Source organism: Ptychodera flava, chromosome 16 (assembly GCF_041260155.1).
Source record: "Ptychodera flava strain L36383 chromosome 16, AS_Pfla_20210202, whole genome shotgun sequence".
NCBI classification, from domain to species: domain Eukaryota; kingdom Metazoa; phylum Hemichordata; class Enteropneusta; family Ptychoderidae; genus Ptychodera; species Ptychodera flava.
Window position 1 is genome coordinate 39,767,320 of NC_091943.1, and position 15,250 is coordinate 39,782,569.

Genomic DNA, 15,250 nt, shown 5'->3' on the forward strand with positions numbered 1-15,250 from the left:
GCTACTGCCATACGTCGATCAATCAACACTCAACGCCTTGGCTAACCTCGGTAAGTTCATCGAATTTGGTGACTTACACCCGGATGCCCTAGCTCCCAACTCAACCCAGGCTACCATTGTACCAAGACACAAGTAGCTTTCGATCCAGACAACCGTGGCGTAGCCACATTCACAACCGAGGTGAAGCGGAAAACTATCGATGACTTTGACACCTGGTTACAGTGCTTCCTCGTCTTTTTCTTATATCGAACATTCTACTACCCACATTTGGCGATCCCCATGACCACCTACCTTCGTTTCATCGCCTCCAAAGCTGCCGCCTACAAGCCGGAGGCCTGGCTCACGTACGACAATTCTTCCGCCTGTACGCTGCCCGTTACCCAGACAGGGCCAACTGGAGCAAGCCAAACCCAGACCTCAATTTCCAGCACTTCCTCAACCAGCCACACCCCCTGCGCCCTTCCTGCTTCGCCTGTGGCCAACATGGTCATGTGAAGACCCCAATCAACCTCACTAAGCTTCCAGCTGCCCTGCACGACCACCAGCATAAAGAATTCACAGCCAGCCTCATCCACGACCTCACCCATGGTGCCGACATCAGCTCCAGTGAAAACAAAACACCGCACTACACCCGCAACGCCAGTCAGCAACGATCAACCCGGATACCGTCTCCACCGCAATAACAAACGAACTGCACCTGGCCCACACAATTGGCCCATTCGTCGTGCCACCTCTGCCATGGGATGGCAAGAGAATGGAAAGAGATGTACCCAATATTAGTCGCCTGTTCAATTTGGGGACACGGCTTCCGCGGTGGTGCCGCCACAACCACCGCCGAAGCCGGCTTACCTGGCTGGCTCATAAAGACACTGGGCAGATGGAGGAGTGACGCGTACCAGATCTACATCACGACACCATAGGAGACCCTCGACGTAGTACCGAAGGTACTCGCAACTTGCCAACAATTTGACGTAGGACTCTGTTCTCGGTGGACAATACCAACGATGTAATGGCGCTACATGAACTATAGAGACATGAAACGTTAGGAACAATGAACATATACTATGAGAAATCTCCCAATGACGCATATGGTCACCACGGGGGGGGGCTGCTTTACTGCCGCACCGCAGTCATGCATGCCCGCGGTTTGGCCATAATTTGGGGGGTACTGTCATGGGTCTGCTGTGGGCGACTGGTAGCACGTTGCTCGATGCACGGTACCAATAACCCGGTACCGCCATCCAGGCCGCTATGACGCCTCGTTGCCCCCGCCATGGCAGTACATGCATAACCCCGGATTTCGGCCAAACACTTGTCTCCGTGTCGTTCCTTTGCGTTAATGGGTGATTATGGCTTTGCTATAATCATTGTTAACGTCTGGAGGGACACGGGGAGAAGGGTTTAGACCTTGCTAAGTATGGGTCACCATGCACCACTACTTCTACTGCTTGCTGGATGCACTGGAGACGTTAAACCTTATCTACCAACCGCCTTCAAATTTACCGTTATCTAAACAACTTGCGTCACCCTTGCCACGTCATTATCCATGCGCATATCAGTATGATCAAAGCCACAGATCGTCCATTTCAACTTCTGCCACGCTCAAGTTCACACCACAAAATTCCCACCCACCCTCCACTAGAAAAAAAAAAGCCTCGCTGCAGGCTAGCAGCTCACAATAAAAGATACTGTATGTCTCTATATCGCTAACTTTACATAATAAAGTTCCAGGGGGGTACTGTCATGGGTCTGCTGCGGGCGACTGGTAGCACGTTGCCCGATGCACGGTAACAATAACCCGGTACCGCCATCCAGGCCGCTATGACGCCTCGTTGCCCCCGCCATGGCAGTACATTGCATAACCCCGGATTTCGGCCAAACACTTGTCTCCGTGTCGTTCCTTTGCGTTAAACTATTGTTTTCTTCACACACAGTATAGTTATTCAGACAGAGACTCTCCATCAGAATTACTATGACAGGTCAGCCTAGCTGCCCATATTAGACAATAAAATTTGACACAAATCATGGCGGTGTTATCAGTGACCATAGTTCAAGGTGTCATCTATGATGGATTAAGCCTTGCATAGACAACAGCAGGCACACAATAGTGACCAACCCAACTTTAACACCCCCTGGCAAAAATGTCACCGGTCATGAGTTTGGTGCCTCACACCGTCCACTGTAAAGGCTAAGGTGACCCAAATCAACGTGATGTTGTTAGCACACGCGGATGCGCTATTTTGCGGGCTGCGGGTTGTGGGCATGAAAAAAATGTGGGGTTTTTGGTATCATTTTCGCTAGTATTTAGAATAAAGGCTAAAATAGTATCTATGTATTTGTTTATAGAATAAAAGCCGTGAACTTCTTGAATAATGCCGTTATTTGAGTTTAAATCTTGTAAAGCGCCACCAACATCAGAGTAGTCCATTTCCCATCCATTATTCGCCGTTGCATGCACAGTGCTAGCGCACTGCCGATCGAATTCGAAGCGCTCGAAATGACTGAAGATGGGGGTGAGTAATAATATGAACACAAAACAGATTTCACAACAAATTGCTATTTCAACTTTTTATGTTATGATTAGGACGAATAGTTTAAAAGTAAATTTTGAATTGTTGACAGCACAGATGAACTGGGAGATGAACTTCAGTTCGTCAAAACTTGACATGCCTAATTTGTTACTTTTTCATAGAATGCCATGCCCTTCTCACACTTCAAATAAGTTCAACCGTCAATAAGAGCACAATTTTCAAAATCGTTTTCAATGCCGTTTAACACGATTATAGTCCTAGGAAACTTTTCATAGTCACGCTTGATCAAATGCATGGAGCGACTATCACATCATATCATATATCTTTACTCACAAAGATAAACTACCTCTTGCCAGATTTATTTCTTGTACTTTAGTTCCTCCCCCAGCGGCAGCTTCATCCAGTGTTTGCTGAGTTTTGTAATTTTTGCCTTACCACACTCCTTGAGTGTGTTGTTGAGCAATAAAGTAAAGTAAAAGCATCATACTGCAGGGGCAAGTCATAAATAGAATTCGTTCATGATTGAGATACACTATTATTGAGAGCTGCAGAACACAAACTCATCCAAAAATATTCCTATTAGATCAATTCCTAAAAATAAGTCAACGCACCGGCATGTTTTTCCTGCTGAAATTATCGCATAAAGTGTTAGCGGAATGTCGTTCTCTGCGGTCGCGACCTCGGGTGAACTGAAACGGCAAAGTAAGCTAAGTTTTTGTTGTACGTCTTTTTCTTTTTAAAGATTATTTCATGAAAAATACATGGCATTTAAATACGCATCTCTTCTACGCCTTTTTCAGTCAAAACTTTTCTTACACATTTTATTTAAGTAGGCATTGTTTAATTTTCTGTATGTGTTGCCCTAGAACCGAATTGTGAATGGATGTATTACAAAGAATTTACTTCCTATGGCCTCATGCGAGAAATGTAATTTTCATTCCGCGATAACTGGCGATATTTCTGAGGCATGAATTTTTTTTTGTCAGTCTGGTATATTTCCCACACATCCATGGCAAGAAAGAAAAGTGATTTCAGATCCCTAATTACTTGTAATGGCCAGGCAGCTCGGAATAAATAAATTGGTCCTTTGAATCGCCGCTTTTAGTTTTGCAGATTTTGTTGTTTTTTCGGAAATGTGGCAAAAATACTTCCGCATTGCATTTTTTTGGAATTTTCGGTGATGGCGCCCTTCAGTTTCTTGGGTTTTCACGCCTGCGGGACTTGGATAACAATTTTATCACCGCCGTGCCGATTGGCTCTGACGGGCTCTGATTACTAACACTACCGATAGTATTGACATGTTTTGCAATGGCCGTCGACTTTTCAGCAGTAATATCCCAGTTTTACTGGTTTGTAAAATCGCAATAATAATAATAATAATAACAAGGCAGTATTGCTGAAGGCAATGAGTACTTGGGCCGTGATAGAGTAATTTTGAGGACAATATATACTACTATTCAAATATGGTCTTGAATTTCCTCCTGTCAATTAGGCATTTGATTAACTGGTTATTAAACGAAGCAATGGCATGACAACAGCAAAATATGTCTAGCAACTTTTGTGGAGTTTGAGGCAGGGGTTCTTTATTTATAGTGGAAATTGCTTAAACTCCTTAAATATTCAAATTACAGCAATTTCTTTTGTTCTCGATGGTAGATGTCTAATAAATATTAGTACGTGCACAAATAACATGGTGTTTGTTTAACTATATTTTGGTGGAGATTTCAGAATCCGATCGTGACCACCCCCTCACAAAGTCTAATGGTGCGTCCCTAAGTGAATTGTTCTGGCATTGGGAAGCAAACTCAACATTACAGGATTTTATTAGAGCCAGTTAGAGGGCCCTGAGAGGTAACTGCAAAATATTCATTATCTATACAAGTTGAATAGTTGTTTGAATGGAAATTGTCAGTGAAACATGGTTAATTTGCCATTCTATATGAACAATGAGAGGAACTGAAAAACACAACATAATTGGCTTTTAAGGTTATTTTTATTACAATTAGCAAAATGTCACCACAACAGACACTGCATTTTTACAATTGGTAGACTTGCTTTGTTTAACACTGCAGGATTATCGATTAACATAGTCAAGAAAATGGCCGATTAGCACTAATTTGGTGTATCCAGACGCAGATTCTGAAGTGATTGCATGCATGCATGCAAGCTGTTGTAAAACGATTCACTGACAATGACATAGTCCCCACTTGTAATAGGAGTTAGTCTTGATGGGGCAGGGAAATGTGGTCATTAAGAAGTATCACTGAAGTGTACATGTTGAGATCTATGGGCACGTAGGTCTGTGTTGTTGTTCCCAATTTGAAACATCAGGCATGTCTAAGTTCTGGTTCTAAATCGGGAAAAAAGATCAGACCTCTAGCTGTATTGGCCAGCCAAGAAATACATATGTGCATAATAAATGAGGTACAAGATGTGACATATTAGGGTCTAATATCTTATCAAAATTGAAGGGTATAGAACTTGTGGTTACTGAGTTATGCATATATATGTATAATCAAGGTCAAAGGTCATCAACACTGGACAAAATGCTTGATATGCGTTTAGCATATTTATGTATATTGACGTATATGGAACACAATACTTATTGCATATGCAGCGTATATATTTTTGTATATGGAACATTCCAATACGTTGATATGCGTATCGTATTTCTATGAAGATCATGAGTATACGTAATGCAGATCTTTGCACACTAAGTGTACACTGTAGTTTTGCATTTTATTAGCATACGTACTGTATACTTAATGTATTTAACACATGTACAGAATCAGTATTTGTGTATATATATTGTTGTATATCAAGCATTTTGCCAAGTGCAAGGTCACGTGACATTTTGAAAAAAACATTGTATTGCTAATTAATCCCTATATGCCAAAAATCAGACTTCTAGCTCTATTCGCTTGCCCAGAATTAGATATGTGCATAATTAATGAGGTGAAGCGTGTGTTGGCATAAGGTCTCCCCATCCTACTAAATATAAAGAACATAGCACTTGTGGTCACTTATTCATTGCATAAACGTATATTTAAGGTAAAAGGTCATCGAGGTCACATGACATTTTGTCAAAAAATTTCTACCCTATAGTTATCCCTATATACCAAAAATCGGACATCCAGCTCTATTGGCTTGCTCAGAATTAGATATGCGCATAATTAATGAGGTAGAATATGTGGTGTCATAAGGTGTCCCATCATACCAAATATGAAGGATGTAGCACTTGTGGTTACTGAGTTGTGGACAAATATATATATTGAGGTCAAAGGTCATTGAGGTCACGTGACATTTTGTCAAAATAATTGTATTGCTAAGTTATTCCTATATACCAAAAATCAGACCTCTAGCTCTATTGGCTCGCTCAAAATTAGATATGTGCATAATTAATGAGGTACAATATGTGGTGTCATAAGGTGTCCCATCATACCAAATATGAAAGGTTTAGCACTTGTGGTTACTGAGTTATGGACAATAATGTATATTTGAGGTCAAAGGTCACCAAGGTCACATGATATTTTGTCAAAATGTCTGAGATATCTGCGTGAACCGATGGACTCACTGATGGACTCACGGACGGATATGACCCAATCTATAAGCCCCCTGGACTTTATCCGTGGGGACAAAAAACTGTGTCACTGCATCCTTTAGGCAATATGAATACGATGAGAAACTAAATTTTATTTTTCTTGGCCTTATACATGGGAATCTATGGAGAACTGCCTTATACATGGGAGTCTATGGAGGTTTAAACTAAAAAGTCCTCTAACACGGCCAAATTCGATCGCATTGTGAAACAAATCGACGTGCATCTGTATGGGGTTGGGTACTAGTCTTGTGCAAAGTTTGAAAGAAATTGACCAGGGCATGTCTGAGATATCTGCGTGAACGGACGGACGGACGGACGGACTGACATGACCAAACCTATAACTCCCCCAGGACTTCGTCCGTGGGCACTAAAAACAACGCAACAGTTATTACAGCTACACCGGCGGTAGGTTCATATCCAGATCCCCGTACGGTCTGTCGCCGTCGCCTGAAAACAATCTCATAAACCTGGCCATATGGGCAATTGTGTATGGGCAGCTAGTTGCTGCGAATCCGTAGCCTCTGCCACTCGGGTAGCTTGGTCACTGGAGTGGTAGGCCCCACTCCCAGCAGAACACGTCAAGGAGTGGCAGGGCTCGATTTCGCAGCAAGGCAGCTGCATGCTTGACTTCCCGGAGAAGGCGAGCTGTCACGTTCAAGCTCAGGATTATTTGTCGATCAAATTTCAGTAAATTTACCTTACCTAGATGAAATTTTGTCTATAGGGTGAAATTTTGCCGAAGTTTGACAAAATTACATCGATTTTTAGGTTCATATCCGACATTTTTGAGTTTTGAGTGCAGACAGAAATAAGTTTTGAGGCAACATGGCTGCAACCCCATGTTGACCCCTAGCCCTGCGTACGATGCTATGTGCTACAGCTAACCACGGTCCCTAGCGAGAGAGTTGCCGACATCGACGGTTATTTACGAGAAGTGAATAAAGACTGTCATTTTTGGAAGCGATCGAGTAGCTGAGGTAGGCTGGGATACGACTTGGGCCCAAGAACGCTGAATTTCGGCAGTAATTTGGCTTTTTACGTCAAGTCCCAAAATGGATTTGAAGTCACCGACCCTACGTACGTACGGGTCTTTGCAGGGCTGTGGTGAGCGGGGCGATTAGCTGTAGCGGAACACACAGCATCGTACGCAGGGCTAGTTGACCCCAAGTGAAAATGTGTTCGCGATCAAATCTTCCTATATTTTTTTCAGAATTTTCGACAAAATCATTGCTTCTTAAATCTTTTGTAAAATATAAAATACTAAAATAAAAATGCGATGTGCCATGTCTCCAGATTTCTAAAATATCGTTCGTTGACCGTTCGACGGAATACTCATTTCGCAAACTTGTGACGCAGTTGAAATTCAATACTGACCGCCAAATAATCTTAATGAGACGAGATCCAAATTATCCAACCATTCGCGTTAGAGTTCAGCTTGCTTAGAGTATCATAACATTCTTCGGCCTTCGTATAGATCGACCCTAATTCTCCCATTTAGGAAATAAATACACAAGCTACCTTGACAAAACTTCGTGCACCATCCAGGACCAAACGCACTACAAATCTGTCTTGACGTCACATCTCCTTACATGGTAATCGGCATACCGTATTTTTTAGCAAAGGAGACACAGAATACGTCGGAGTATTCAGATTCAAAACGTATTACATTGTGTGATGTTGTCAAAAAAGGTAATGTTACTGCAGTGGTATAAATTACAAAACACAAAAGTTCAAATCAGTTTATTTGGACTGGCTTTACCCAACATTTCATATTGTTTCTTATGTCAGATTTGACCACGTGCTTACTGGCGACCCCTTTACATGCAAATTTTGTGTCAAATGGTGTGTTCTCCTGAAAAACAAACGTACGATTTCTAAATGAAGGAGGCGAAATTTGCCCTCAAAACTCAAAACCACCCCTTTATGGGGTGTAGCTAGCTATTTTGAACGAGCTTCTCGAATCTGCAGCTCTATTTCGAAATGATGGTCTGGTTTTCTCAGCTCAAGGATAAGTGTTCTCCATCGCTGTGGGCATTACTATTCTCAACTGGGGGTACAGTTTCCAGTCGTAATGTTTTTCATCGTGTCCGGGATATAAAACCTCTCCTTTTCACAATTTTACTTTGATTAACACTAGTCCACATCTTGTCAGCGATTAAACATGTTTCAAATTTAAATGTTAAATTCTGGTCTCGAGCCCTCTTGTTCGACCAAACTGAAATTACCCCTCCCACTTTGGCTCGTCCAGTGGGTGTAGCAAGGGTCGTGCCATCGCCTAGGAAACGGAGGGTGCATTAATTGTTGCATTTCGATGCACATTTTGATTATATTCAGAAGATTTTGTGGCAAAAACTCAGATAGAGAAGCATTAATATTCACATCTCACTTATTCAAGACTGGCTGAGAGCAGCACTTCCATTCAGTTAACATCATTACGCCATTTATTATGCCAAGAAAGATGAAGCCAAGACATTTTGCCCTCCCTAGTCTCAGCCAGAAATGGTTATACCTTACAGTTTTTTCCCACGGAATGAAAACAAATGTACTTGGGCTGAGGCCCAAGTACAATAATAATAAATTTGCTCACCACTTCCATAGCTTATCACAAAAAAAAATTAGAGGCCAATATTCTTTTCTCCCTGGCCGAAACAGTTAACCCTCCATTGTCTGAGTACCTTGCTTACAAATATTCAGTAAAAGGTTTTAATTTATTCTTTTTGGAGAATTTTGCTTCATAACAGCATTCTTCACTGCATCACAAATTCAAGTTGCAGATACATGATGTGTTGCCTGCATACACAGTGAATGCATGTACTAATTTTAATCACAATAATTACAATTATTTTCAGGGACGTCATCCTGGTGTGTTTCTTTAGGAAGAAAAAGCCAATGATGGCATCTTATGTACAGGCACTTTTTGATTTTGTGGAACTGGATTGTTTCTTGGAAACTCCAACACTGTCACTAGCCAGTGGTCAAGCTGGAAAGACCCTTCATCAATTTTTTGGCAACAAAGAATCTGTTTATCTGAACGTTGTGACCTTAGAAGACTGTTTTCCAGGTAAAGCAGACATATATTTTAAAAATAGTGTCAATGATACTGTGCTCCCATTTTACAGAGATACTAAGTACTAGTACACACATGACATTGCATTCTTACAGGTTGATTACTAAGAAAATTCCATTGTAAGTCCAAATTAATCTTATACCCCAGCAATATGAAATGCTCCATCTCATGACTTTTACATATCTGACAGAAAACAACCCTAGGATCAAGACTACCATGTTTTAAAGTAATCCAACAAATACTTTGGGAGAAAATGATTTTTTGACAAAAAATGGGAAAAATTGCCCCAAAAATACAAATATGAAAATTTCACCACAATTTGAACGAATCTGACAAAGGCAAACCCTGGGATAATAAATACAAGTTTTCAAGGCAATGGGATGAGCGCTTTCAGAAAATAAGATTTTTTGACCGAAAATGGGAAAATCGCCCCAAAAATACAACTTTCAACATTTCACCACAATTTGAAGAAATGTAACTAAAGTCACTATAAAGAGCCTGCATACCAAGTTTCAACCGAATCTGGTCAGTGGTTACAGAGTTTTAGTAATTTGCAGGATTTTTCCTTTTTTCCCCCCACATTTGCATATTTTTGACTTTGGCATATTCATTTGAACAAATTCACATCTTCACCCCTGGGTGCACCTGTCCACCAAATACTAAGATGGTAGGTGCTGCGGTTTAGGAGTTTTTAATGTGGATGGACATACATGCGTACATACTAACATATATACATACGTACATACATACATACATACATACATACATACATACATACATACATACATACATACATACATACATGCATGCATGCATGCATGCATGCATGCATGCATACATACATACATACATACAGACAGACAGACAGACAAACAGACAGATAGACATGCATACATACATACATTTATTTTTACAGCTTTTAACCTCCAATAGCCGCCCAACCTATCAATATCAGCTTGTTCAACTTGATACCCGGTACTACTGCTTATAATAATATAAACCTGAGTTAATTACATTCTAATTAAAGTAAACATGCCTTGCTTATCAAGATTATGTAAAAAAAACCCAGCATATCTGTCAGGTTATAAAGAATCTTCAGCTGGCTATCTTTATCAGTATTTTCATCCTATTAACCAAGCACATTTTAACTCTCAAATTAACATTGCAAGTAAGTTCTGTTGAATAAGTTGAGACTGTACGTTCTCAGAGAAAGCACACTGAAGAGACAAATGTTTGCAACTTAAGAAGTTCAAGGTCATCAAAAGCATTATAAGGAATCATGTAACTCTTTCATTGCACTGTTTACACAGATTGCATAATTGCTATAAATAGAACATGAGGAATCTTATAGCCCAGCTTTACCATAAAACCCTATCACTTTGACCACTCTTTCAATTGACCACTCTATTTTTTTCCTCAAAATGTAATTTTATTTAATCCTTATCAAGTTGACCACAACTGGAAATTGGAACTTTCTCTATCTCTCTTTATTTTGCCAACCTATCATGACAAACTATTATGAGCAATTTCTTTTAGATAACATACAGAGAACAATACATGACAGTACAGAATATGTCAAAGTTGGGATTCAGGAAAGTTGCCTTTACATGTTTTAATCATCCAAAATGGTAAACATTTCACTATGAACTGTTAAAAATGTTGAACTTTCTAATAATTCTACACTAAAATTATTTTGGCTTTGTTGATTTCCTAATTAATTCAATTATTTAAAATCATATTAATTATTTTTTTCTGGGTGAATTGATAGGGTTTATACAGTACAAGAGTTACATACAATGTAAGTCAAATTCAGTTAAATATCAATTACCGTCTTGCATCATTCCTATAAATAACACCCTAGCCTGGAACAGCACAATCATAATCTGCTCATTCACACTGGCAGTACTTGACTTTAAATGAATGAACTACTACATTTCACCTGTGTACCAAATTTGAAAGCATGGCAGAAAGTACCACAAATTTGCAAATTTCACCTTTAGTTCACCAAGTCATCTTCAGGTCACTCCTAGGAACATGAACATCCAATTAGAAAGTAATGGCATACACAGTTTCAAAGAAGATTTTTTTGACCAAAAATGACAAAAATTGCCCAAAAATACAAATATGCAAATTTTGCCATAATTTCGATGATACTTATTTTGGGTCATCACAAGAAACCTGCAAACCAAATTTTAAAGCAAACAGACCATTGGTTTCAGAGGAAACAATTTTTTACTGAAATGGCAAAAAAAGGAGAAAAAAATTCATTAAAATTAGAAAGCAGCCAATACTGACACCAAATCTATATGTTTGAATGAGTGAGGCCCAAGGTACTTAAAAACCAAATATGACAATGATCAGAAGAGCAGTTCCTGAGTTATTGATTTTTGACCATTTTCGCCCTTTTTCCTACCTCATTTGCATATCCATGAGACTAACAAGTTCATTTTAACAACGGCACATCTAGACCATATATGGCATCACTACACCAAAAATCAGCTTTATACGTGCAGCAGTTTTGGAGTTTTTGCGTTGGACGGACAGACATCCATACATACATACATACATACATACATACATACATACATACATACAGACATCTCACATACAGACTTTTTTCAACCATATAACCTCCCAATTGCCATATATGTATGGCAAATGGGAGCTAAAAATGTTTATGGCTGTAAAAAGTTTTAGGAAAATACTTTTTTATTGTTTGGGCACATGTGCAAATTTATATTGGCACACATTGGTATTATGATTCATGAGAAATCACAGTATTTCTAAGAATATCAATAGATCATGTATATGGACAAATGTAGCAGACTATTTCCTCGTTTTTTTGCTATGAAATTATTATCAGTCAACTTTTAAAATGAACAATATATCTATCTGTATTTTTGCTATTCATACAAAGGAGTACACAAAATTTCTCTCAGCGAAAAATATTAATTTTACTGAATAATTTCTGTCCAGCAGAAAATGAAGCAGCATCTGGAAGTTGTCTGTCTGGAAAAGAGACTCTCACTGCAACAGAAAGTAGGTAGTATGCCCATGGTTAAACATGAGACTGCATTAATTGGAACATCTACTCCCAGCACCAGTGCAGGGTACTGCTGTGAAATCACCCCACTGGGAAGTGTAGTACCGATAATCATCAGCTCAGGTAAATATTAAGCTTGTATTAAATACATATATATATAAATTTCTTGCTTACTGGGTTTGTTTGACCCCCGTGTTCACACCTTACAGTTGTCGTTGAGTGTATATATACGGTATGTAATGTGTGTGTGTGAAGTCTTGTGTTTGCGAGTACTATCGTGTCAGCATGATACAAGAATGCCAGAAATTTACATCAAATTTAGGAACTGATTAGTTTTTCATAGGTGTGGCTTCATAGTTTTTTACAAATTTGCATACTTGGCAATCAGAACTTTAAAAAAATCAAAATGAATTCTTGACAATAACATTATCTTGTATTCTATTCAATAGATTCTTCAATGGGTGATGAAGTTATTGTCATCAGTTCGGACTCCAATTCAGATGAAAATATTTATAGTGGTGAATATCAAGTGGGTCAGTCCAGTGAATATCAAGTGCGTCAGTCCAACCACAGTCCATATGTGAAGTTTGCAGCGGGTACTTGTAGATAATGGATACATGAGGTGTGAAAAATACTTGACTAGAAATTTACAATAAACTACAGTACAGAGAAACTGCCATTCCTGGACACAACAATGATCAACGAGAACAGCAAAATAGCGACCACAATATACACCAAGCCCACCGACAAACATTCATATCAGCGTCCTGCCATCCAAAACACATTTTCAAATCAATACCATGGAGCCAGTCCCTCAGATACCGACGCATATGCAGTGACACCAACAAGTACGATACAGCAAGCGAGGCCCTTCACAACCATTTAACACATAGCGGGTACAATCATGACGTCATAAAGAATGCTATAGAGGGCGCTAGACTCAAATCAAGATCACAATTGCTACAACCCAGACGTGATGTGTGCAAACCAACTACCGTACCGAGGACAGAATACCACTTGTAATTACTTTCAACCCCAAACTACCAAACATACCTGCAATAATCAACAAATACTGGGACATACTCCAGGCAACTCTAGACACAAGAGACATTTTCTGCAAACCACCCATAGTTTCTTACAGACAACCTAGCAATCTCTGTAAAATTCTCGTCAGAGCCAGAGTTAACAACAACCAGAAAGACACAAAACTCAGCCCACAATCATGCAATAGATGCGGCCACTGCAACCAGTGTAAATTCATCCTCAACACAGACAGAGTCAAAGACAATAAAACTGGTTCACTTCACCCTATCATTGGCAATATAACCTGCAACACCAGCAATATCATATACAGCATCAACTGTTCACAATGTGATAAACTTGTATACATCGGAGAAACTGGCAGGTATCTAAAAACACGGACATACGAACATGTATATAACATCAAAACAAAAAAAGACACGCTCGTAAGCGAACACTTTAATATAAAAGATCATAATATTAATGTTTGGAATCTGCAAAATATCATCAACACAAACAAAAATCAGAAAACAAATGGAAATAAAATATATCTATAATCTGGGCACCATCCATCCTCTAGGAATTAACAAAAAAGGTTGGTAGTTAATTTCGACCACTTAGGGGCCCCACCATTCATCTGAAACATAGGGAGCCCACTTTTCCTTTTTCTTTGTTCACTGTCACAGCTCAAACCGAACAGACGTGTTCCACAAACTTGTTCATTCTGGTTTCTTATAGGAATTTACAGTATCCATCTTTCAATACATTGCATTGTTCAATTTCCCTACTAACTTCATTGCCGTTTTCAGCTATTTCATTTTTTGTTTGTTCCTTTTTTACAGTAGTCACATTTCTACCATAGACTTTACATGCTACTGAAACATTTCTACAGTGCGTAATATACGCTAAATATCTGCGTACTTGTTATCATATTCATTGACCGAGTAGAACAAAATGTAATTTTCATTCCCTTTTTTTCATTGTGTCTATATAGCCTCTGATGAAGGTCGTCCATGTACGTCCGAAACGTTAGGAAGAATAAACATCTATAGTATACCCCGGTAGTAGCAGATGGGTCTTGTCAACTATTTTTCACACCTCATGAAAATATTTGTCCAGGAAGAAAACGGTCTAAAAAAAGGAAGAATGTTGTGCTGTCTACAGAATCAGATTCTGATGAATCATTAAACACGGATCCATTTGGACAAAAGTCAAATAAACAGCCGAAAAGGAAGATTTCATTGCTGGGTGATTCTCATGTGTGTGATGTTGATCTCACATCAACAAAGTCAGTATCACACATGTACATGCATGGTACTTCTGATTCCTCTACTACTAGTATGTGTGATTCTTCTGATGAGGAAAATGTACAATCTACCTGGTACCTGTAGGGGAACTGTGTCTACCCTAGAGCTAAGGTCTCACCCCAGTGCAAGTGCCAAAACTGCCATTTGACATTGATGGGACATGTGCATATAAACTGACCTATGTTAAAACGCTGGGGAACAAAATGAAGAGTACCGTAGATGGCAGAAATTGGGGTAGATACAACAAGTCATTCAGAAAAGGGTTTTCATATAAAGATGGTAAACGTTTAAGAGCTAACTGTAAAGGAGGTTATAGATGTATGAATGAGGATTGTCCCTTTTTTTAAATATTATGATAAACATAATACACAGCATAAGTTGACTTTTGGCAAATCATCCCTATGCCAAGAATGTGAGCAAGAAATGACACACATTTCTTGTAATGCAGTCAAAATATGGGAATTTCCCAAAAATAGCAACTTTGTCACATGTGTATCACTATGGTGAACACCTTGCATGGCAGTAAAAAAGCCCACTCTGCCTGGTAGTATGAAATCTTCTCTGAGTGAAAATCCAGATAAGAAGCCATGTGTTGTTTCATCGCGTTTTCTCATGAATGTTGTTGAGAATGCTGAAACAAAACAAGAAGTTGAAGAGACAGCCTTTAACTTAACTGACTCT

At 39.4% G+C, this 15,250-nt stretch overlaps 1 protein-coding gene across 1 annotated transcript in view; it reads right to left on the reverse strand.

The window, feature by feature from the left end:
• The window catches only part of LOC139114825 (uncharacterized), a 514,135-nt gene that overhangs the window by 352,345 nt on the left and 146,540 nt on the right, over nucleotides 1-15,250 (reverse strand). The gene's annotated exons all lie outside the window — the stretch shown is intronic.